This window comes from Diaphorina citri, unplaced genomic scaffold (genome assembly GCF_000475195.1).
Source record: "Diaphorina citri unplaced genomic scaffold, Diaci psyllid genome assembly version 1.1 scaffold3820, whole genome shotgun sequence".
Classification (NCBI taxonomy): Eukaryota; Metazoa; Arthropoda; class Insecta; order Hemiptera; family Psyllidae; genus Diaphorina; species Diaphorina citri.
Window position 1 is genome coordinate 3,841 of NW_007381220.1, and position 7,590 is coordinate 11,430.

The window sequence follows — 7,590 nt, forward strand, 5'->3', positions numbered from 1 at the left end:
TTCTTTCTTCACCATGTTTAGCACATTGCAAACAGGATGTACAGGAAACATGAAGGGTTAACTCTATCAGAGGATGTGCATATGAAATGTTCGGTTCATTCATTTCAGTTAACCCTTCATTGCGCGTTGGTGATAGACCTGAGTGCGTAAATTTGTTTTCGTATACTTTCATCGACATTATCACCATATATTATGCTGGTCAAATTCTGGTTGGACACCGAATAAAAAAGAGTCTACAGATAATTTACTCTTGGGGTTACAAAGCTTGGGAGTTTGATAATTATATCATTAAACAATCAAAAACCATAATAATTCCTCAATTTGTTGACTCTTCACAGATTATCAATTATTTTTTTCAGATTAGGAATCATTTTATGATGTAATTGCTTAAAATTAACAAAATTGAACTCAATAGCGCTCATTGATTCAATTTTTTTGTTCTTTCTGAGATCTGAACCGGTGCTGTGCCCTCGGTTATGAATTTATGATTTACGAATCATATTGCTCTAGCAACTGCACTAGAAATTCATAACTTACCTAAAAAGGATTAATAAGTCTGTAAAAGAACAATTATTCATGAATTACAGTTATGTGACTGCTTCGATTTTACTCAATTACAGGCAACCTATCGCTTTGTTCTTACCGATTTGTGTTTAGCAATAGTAATTATAAAGGGAAGACCAATACTCGTTGCACAAGGACTGTGGCATTGCTCGCTTCACAGACATGAGAGGGGAGTTTACTGTTCCGTTAAGTAAGTTAAGTAATGCTTCAAGTACATTCACCTTCTTACTTTATTTCTTACGTTTTCCATCGGGTTTTATTGTTTCGAAGTGAAATTGTCTGGTTTTTCTGCGATTGTGATGGTGGTATTGGTGGTTGACGTTGTTCGTAGTGTCTTTTACTACTTGGATGATGATTGTGTTGTCTTTACCTAGTGTTGTCCTATTGATTCTTAGATGATTTGATTACTCTACCATTGATGTTCCTTTTATTGATTACCTGCTTGCACAAAGTGAAAGGTATTCGAATATTTTTCCCATCAAAACTCTTGTAGGTGTGGTTTTTTGGTCGATGGTATTCATTTTATCCCTATTGTTTATTGATTTTGTTCCCAGACGGTGTTGGTGTTGTTGGTGAAGATTTTATATTGGTGTTCACCTATTGGACTATTTTGATTAGTTTGTCTGCCTTCATTGATTTGTTCTTAGAATGTTATAGAATTTATGATTGTTTCGGTGACTTCACAACAAAGAGTCAGCCATCAAGATTAAGTTTTCTGGTTTCTGGTGTAGTTAGTGGTTTGATGTTATTCTTTTTACTTATAGTTATAGTGCTTATGCAATTTCGATCATGTGAAGAATCTACAGAAAACACACAATATAGGTACATAAATATGGTTGACTCTTACCTGTGGTGCCATAACGTAAAAAAAAATAATAATAATCTGAACCAAGAACCAACTTTTCTCTGAGTTGCCAGTTCAGTCAGTCACCGAATTGGTTTTGTATAGATCGGATCGCGGGTTCGTGATTTTTTTTTCGTATACCTAACCATGATTATCGGTAATTCCGTAGTCACGTGGTATTCACAGAAAAATATTAGCACCCCCTAAAAAATTGAAAATTTGATAATTTTCTCCAAAAGATCCCATTTTTTTCGAGATAATTCAATATCAAAAACGAACCGAAAGTTCAAAGAAAAAGGTAAAAAAGTCGACTTTTTTGGAACTTTGAATTTTTTCAAGTGTTTTTCGATAAATTTTATCACCCTAATTTCGCATTCCGTTTTCCAATAAAATTGTTCTTTTTACTTAATATTTATGTTGCCAGTAGTGCTTATGCAATTTCGATCATGTGAAGAATCTACAGAAAACACACAATATAGGTACATAAATATGGTTGACTCTTACCTGTGGTGACTATGACTATAAGTTCATCACCTCATTTTGAAGTAGACTGAAATGTATTCAAGATTTTAATGTTAATGACACTATAATGATTAATGAGCGAAAATCGAACAGCCTCTCCCAACAAGAATGAGGCTTTGTAAAAGACAATGTTTAATTAAAAAACATGTCACCATTGTTTCTGTGTCAGTTCTTTTCAAAACCTAATGACTATGACTATAAGTTCATCAGCTCATTTTAAAGTAGACTGAAATGTATTCGAGATTTTAATGTTAATGACACTACAATGATTAATGAGCGAAAATCGAACAGCCTTTCCCAACAAGAATGAGGCTTTGTAAAAGACAATGTTTAATTAAAAAACATGTCACCATTGTTTCTGTGTCAGTTCTTTTCAAAACCTACTCTATTCTTTTTTCAGTTTTCCTTCTACATCTACTTCTTTTCTTGACATTTCGTCGTCACCAGCTTCTTCTTCTTCTTTGTTTCCTTCTTCGTTTTTTTCTCCTTCCTTCCCGGGTTCTTTTCTTATCATTCCGTCTAATTATTTTTGTCTCTTTGTCTACTTTTCTTATTGTCACTCTTGTTGTTTCAGTCATTTCTTTTGTCCGTCGTCACCAGCTTCTTCTTCTTTGTTTCCTTCTTCGTTTTCTTCTCCTTCCTTCCCGGCTTCTTTTCTTATCATTCCGTCTAATTATTTTTGTCTCTTTGTCTACTTTTCTTATTGTCACTCTTGTTGTTTCAGTCATTTCTTTTGTTGAATTTCCACAGGCGAAGAGAGGGGTCGATAAAGAAAAAAATGGGAGACGAAATTCGCCAAGAACAATGTGTAAACAAATCATTTTCCCATTCGTATTGGCGGACTTGTAGAGTCTATAATGTATTTTCCTTCCATGTGCAATTTTTTCCAGATTTTTTTTCTCGTGTAAGTTTTGGACAGGACTCAAATTCCTCCTCGTTCAAGTAATTAGGCACTCGGTTTTGGCTGCGTGCCAAAATGACACTCCGAAGAGGATATTGGATATTTCTTCCTCACTGCTATTGGAAAAAATGGGAGATGAAATTCGCCAAGAACAATGTGTAAACAAATCATTTTCCCATTCGTATTGGCGGACTTGTAGAGTCCATAATGTATTTTCCTTCCATGTGCAATTTTTTCCAGATTTTTTCTCTCGTGTAAGTTTTGGACAGGACTCAAATTCCTCTTCGTTCAAGTAATTAGGCACTCGGTTTTGGCTGCGTGCCAAAATGACACTCCGAAGAGGATATTGGATATTTCTTCCTCACTGCTATTCACTGGCTATTCAGTTTTAATAAGGGCTTTTTAAATTCAGCTCGAGTGCTCTTCAGTTGACATTGATGGTTTGAAGGTTTTTTGATTGGCATACTTAAAACTCAGCAATTTGGATTCACTTCCTCTATTGTTTGGGTGGTGATGGAGGCAGGGAGGTCTGCATGGACGTGTTGCCCATTTTAATGAAAGATTAGGTGGTCTACTCTGTGGTGTGAGAGTATTGAATATTGTGGAATGTTTCAATCGTGGTTGTTTAAGTCCTTGGATATATTTTCCAATTCATATTTTATATTAGGCACTAAAACTATTGGTTCAGTGAACTGTTGAAATCACTTGGCAAATAATTATTTGCCAAAATCTAGTGAGGACTCAGTAATTTTGTGAAGCTCCATAATTATGAACAAGGAAGGGATGGTAACTTTATCTACTTCCTTTTACCTGGCACAGAAATCAGAACATTTGTTATAGCTATTTGGCCTGCTACTTACGTATGAAAATCAGAGAAATTGGTGACAGCTGGTGCTGGTGGTATATTCGGTCTGCAAGAAATCCAACTGCACTGACCCTGAAACAAAGTGGAACATATAATTTACTAGGGTGGGATCTAATGACCATAAGCAATAGAAGGAAGGCCTGAGGTTCTGCAGACAGACCTCTGGTGTATCCTTGGATATATTTTCCAATTCATATTTTATATTAGGTACTAAAACAGCTAAAACTATTGGTTCAGTGAACTGTTGAAATCACTTGGCAAATAATTATTTGCCAAAATCTAGTGAGGACTCAGTAATTTTGTGAAGCTCCATATGAACAAGGAAGGGATGGTAACTTTATCTACTTCACTTACTTTCGTCCAGTTAAAACTTGGAACATGCTTTGCTCCACAAGTCTCTTGTGTTTAGTTCTTCAGTACCTAAGTGCCTAGGTAGGTAAATACTTAGTGAGGTATATCTACTCGCATCTAAATACTTCCTTTTACCTGGTATAGAAATCAGACAACTATTTGGTCTGCTACTTACGTATAAAAATCAGAGAAATTGGTGACAGCTGGTGGTATATTCGGTCTGCAAGAAATCCAACTGCACTGACCCTGAAACAGAGTGGAACATATAATTTACTAGGGTGGGATCTAATGACCATAAGCAATAGAAGGAAGGCCTGAGGTTCTGCAGACAGACCTCTGGTGTCTATCAAACCTCTTTGGAAACACCTCTTCCCGTACAAGGGACGTAATAACTAATTAGGTATATATGTACCTACTTACTCGTTGGAAAATAAAATGAAGGTGCCATACATAATATGTATGTAACGAAGTAGAAGTGAGAGGACAAATAGGAGAAAGAACGAAGATAGAGTGAGACAGGGATATTATGACACATGGCAATGGTTGATCAAATGATCATAAAGAGCGAGAGCGAGAGACCATTAAGAGCGAGAGAGAAAGAGAAAAAAGAAAGAGGGACAGACAGAATTGGCAAATAAAGAAGGAGAGTATATACTGGAGGAGTTCAAAGAACCTCGTTTTTCGATTGCAAATATTTCAACGGGTTACTTTCTGGTGTTCCCGTGTTGACCCAGCACCTAAATGGGAAGTATTGTGTCTCTTCTCGCCCATCTGATGAGAGGCATACTACGGGATGGGCATGCTACGACCACAAGCTTCCAATGTAGCAGTTGTTTCATCGCTACGAAATAAAAACGGCGGTGAAACACTCATCTTTTTTTTAAAAAAAAGCCTGATGTAACATCGAACACGATAAATATAGCCCGAATAATAATATACAATAATGGTGATCAAGTTAACGCGAGTCATAATAATGATAATAATAACAGAAATAATAATAATAACATGAATACCTAATAATGATAAGGTGAGATGAATCGTCTTCATTGATGCAAGAAACATTTTCATTCATTTTCATGCCGGATTGAGAATATTGAGATGTTAAGATTCAGTCATAACTACATAGCATCAGTCATAACCAGTGGGTTCAGTGAACTCTAGCTAGAACTCAATCAGTAAAAGAGTTCCTATGGAAACTTCAAAGACCCGATAAGCGCCAGGTTTCGGGTTTGATTCCCCTCTCGTTCATGAATAAGAAGAAATAAAGAGAGAGAGAGAGGAAAAGATATGAACAAGGAGATAAAGATAAAGAGAGAGAGAGAGAGAGGAAGGAATTAGGAGAGAAAGAGAGAGAGGAATAGATAGATAGGTGCATGAGGGATAGAGAAATAGAAAGATAAAGATAGAGGGAAGAGGAGTGAGTTAGAGAGAGAAAGACATACATATAGAAATATAGAGGAAAGAGGGAGGAGAGAGAGAGAGACATATAAATATAGATGAAAGAATATATTATTGAACAGAGAGCAGGAAAGCCATAGGTCATTTATTATAGGTTATAAAGATATAGGAGGGGGGGGAGAGGGATATAAAAATGGGATTTGGGATATACGGGATGGTTCCTGTAGGATTTCTTGTTATAGTCTCTGATATCTGTGATTTGGAATGCGACGTTGCCAGACTAAAAAAAAGGAGAGAGAAAAGTTCTAAAAGTGAGTAGGTATCTACCTTATGCTGGTCTAGTTAGCTTTTGAGAGAGACATATAGAAATATAGAGGAAAGAATATATTATTGAACAGAGAGAGGAAAGCCATAGGTCATTTATTATAGGTTATAAAGATATAGATGGGGAGGGGGGGGGAGGGATATAAAAATGGGATTTGGGATATACGGGATGGATCCTGTAGGATTTCTTGTTATAGTCTCTGATATCTGTAACTTGAAATGCGACGTTGCCAGACTAAAAAAAAGGAGAGAGAAAAGTTCTAAAAGTGAGTAGGTATCTACCTTATGCTGGTCTAGTTAGCTTTTGGTTCTTTCCTTGGTTTTTATTAAGTGCTAGGTCGGTCGCAGGTTTGATTCTTGCCCGGGACGGATTTTATCCTGAACGGATAATGTTCGTTCTCGGAACGGCTGGCTTTATCCTACCCTGTTTTCCTTCTCTCTTCGATTTCGGGACGATAAGACCTTAACAGTTACAGTTCCCTCTATCAATCCTCTTGGAAAAGAAAAGTTACTTCCTTATGCCGGTTACTCAAGCTAAAATGTGAGTAGCGCAGTGACGGGCATTAGTAGGTAAAACTTGTGAAAAGGAAGACCTTATATCGTCCAGAAATCGAAGATAGAAGGAGAACAGGATAGAAGAAATCTAGCATCTAGCCGTCTTGCGAACCAACCTTCTCTGTTTGAATTCAGAGTATAGTTCGCCCCAGGTGGGACTTGAACCCAGGACTTTGCGTTTGCAAGGCAGACACTACATTTCTCTCGATGAATCGAAATATAATAATAATAATATAATAGTGCTTATTTATACTGCTCGCATAGGACTGAAAAGTCCCTTTACTCCAGCAGTAGGCTACTACTATTATCAATAACTTTTCACGAATAAAATTGGCTCCTGATGAACCTAACCCTAACCAATGATCACTTTATGATCTGTATTGCATCAGATAGAAGAGACATCAACGACAGTTAAGTGTACCTCATCTTCATCATGATTGATTGGTTGATGATTCACTGTTCTGGAATTTCAAGGCTAAAGCGGAAATTTCAAGGCTAAAGCGGAGGAACTGTAGCATTTTTCTACTATGTATATCTTCAAAGTGTAGGTACGTGCTTTAAGCAGCGTGCAACAGATACCTACCTACATACCATCCTAGATTCACACTAGTAATCTCCATGCAGTATGAAGGTTATTCAACTTTGTGCTTCATGGGAAATAATTGTCAAGTTCATTGCAAGGTACATCTATCTAGGCACTGAGCGCACGGCAGTGCGCCAGGCCAAGTTCCAGTAAGCACGCCTGTGTATCTTTACACGAACCGATTCGGCATCTATCTAGATTCTAGGTATTTATCAATCTCATCATCTGAATTGTAGAGGAACTAGGGCCAATATGAACCCCTCTAGGATTAGATACTTTTTTCTTATCTTAAGGCCGAGCGAGTATATAAATACCTATCATCTGAATTGTAGAGGAAATCAGACTAATATGAACCCAGAGGCGTTACTCTGGAACTAGAATTAATGTACTTCTTTAAAGGTGTGTCCAATGATAATCGACCGGCCGTTGATCGACATCGATCGACGAGGTGGATCTATGTTGTCGAATCGGGTTCCGGAGATATAGAGGCGCAAAAATCGCAATTTTTTTACTCATTCACTCACTCACTCACTCATTGTCGAATCGGAATGGACGGTTTAGTCGACATCGATTGACGGCTCGTCGACTATGTGTGGACACACCTTAAAAAAGTTAAGACCGCTTGAGCGAGATCTAACAGTATAAGTATAGGGAGGAAGGTATAAGGTACACAGGGTACCATA

At 37.2% G+C, this 7,590-nt stretch overlaps 1 long non-coding RNA gene across 1 annotated transcript; it reads right to left on the bottom strand.

The window, feature by feature from the left end:
• Nucleotides 1-1,908: 1,908 nt before the first annotated feature.
• Nucleotides 1,909-2,452, bottom strand: LOC113472081. The gene is made up of 2 exons (XR_003394545.1): nucleotides 2,311-2,452; nucleotides 1,909-2,112 (listed from the first exon to the last, which is right to left on the bottom strand). It is a non-coding gene; the product is annotated as an uncharacterized LOC113472081 (long non-coding RNA).
• Nucleotides 2,453-7,590: the final 5,138 nt, after the last annotated feature.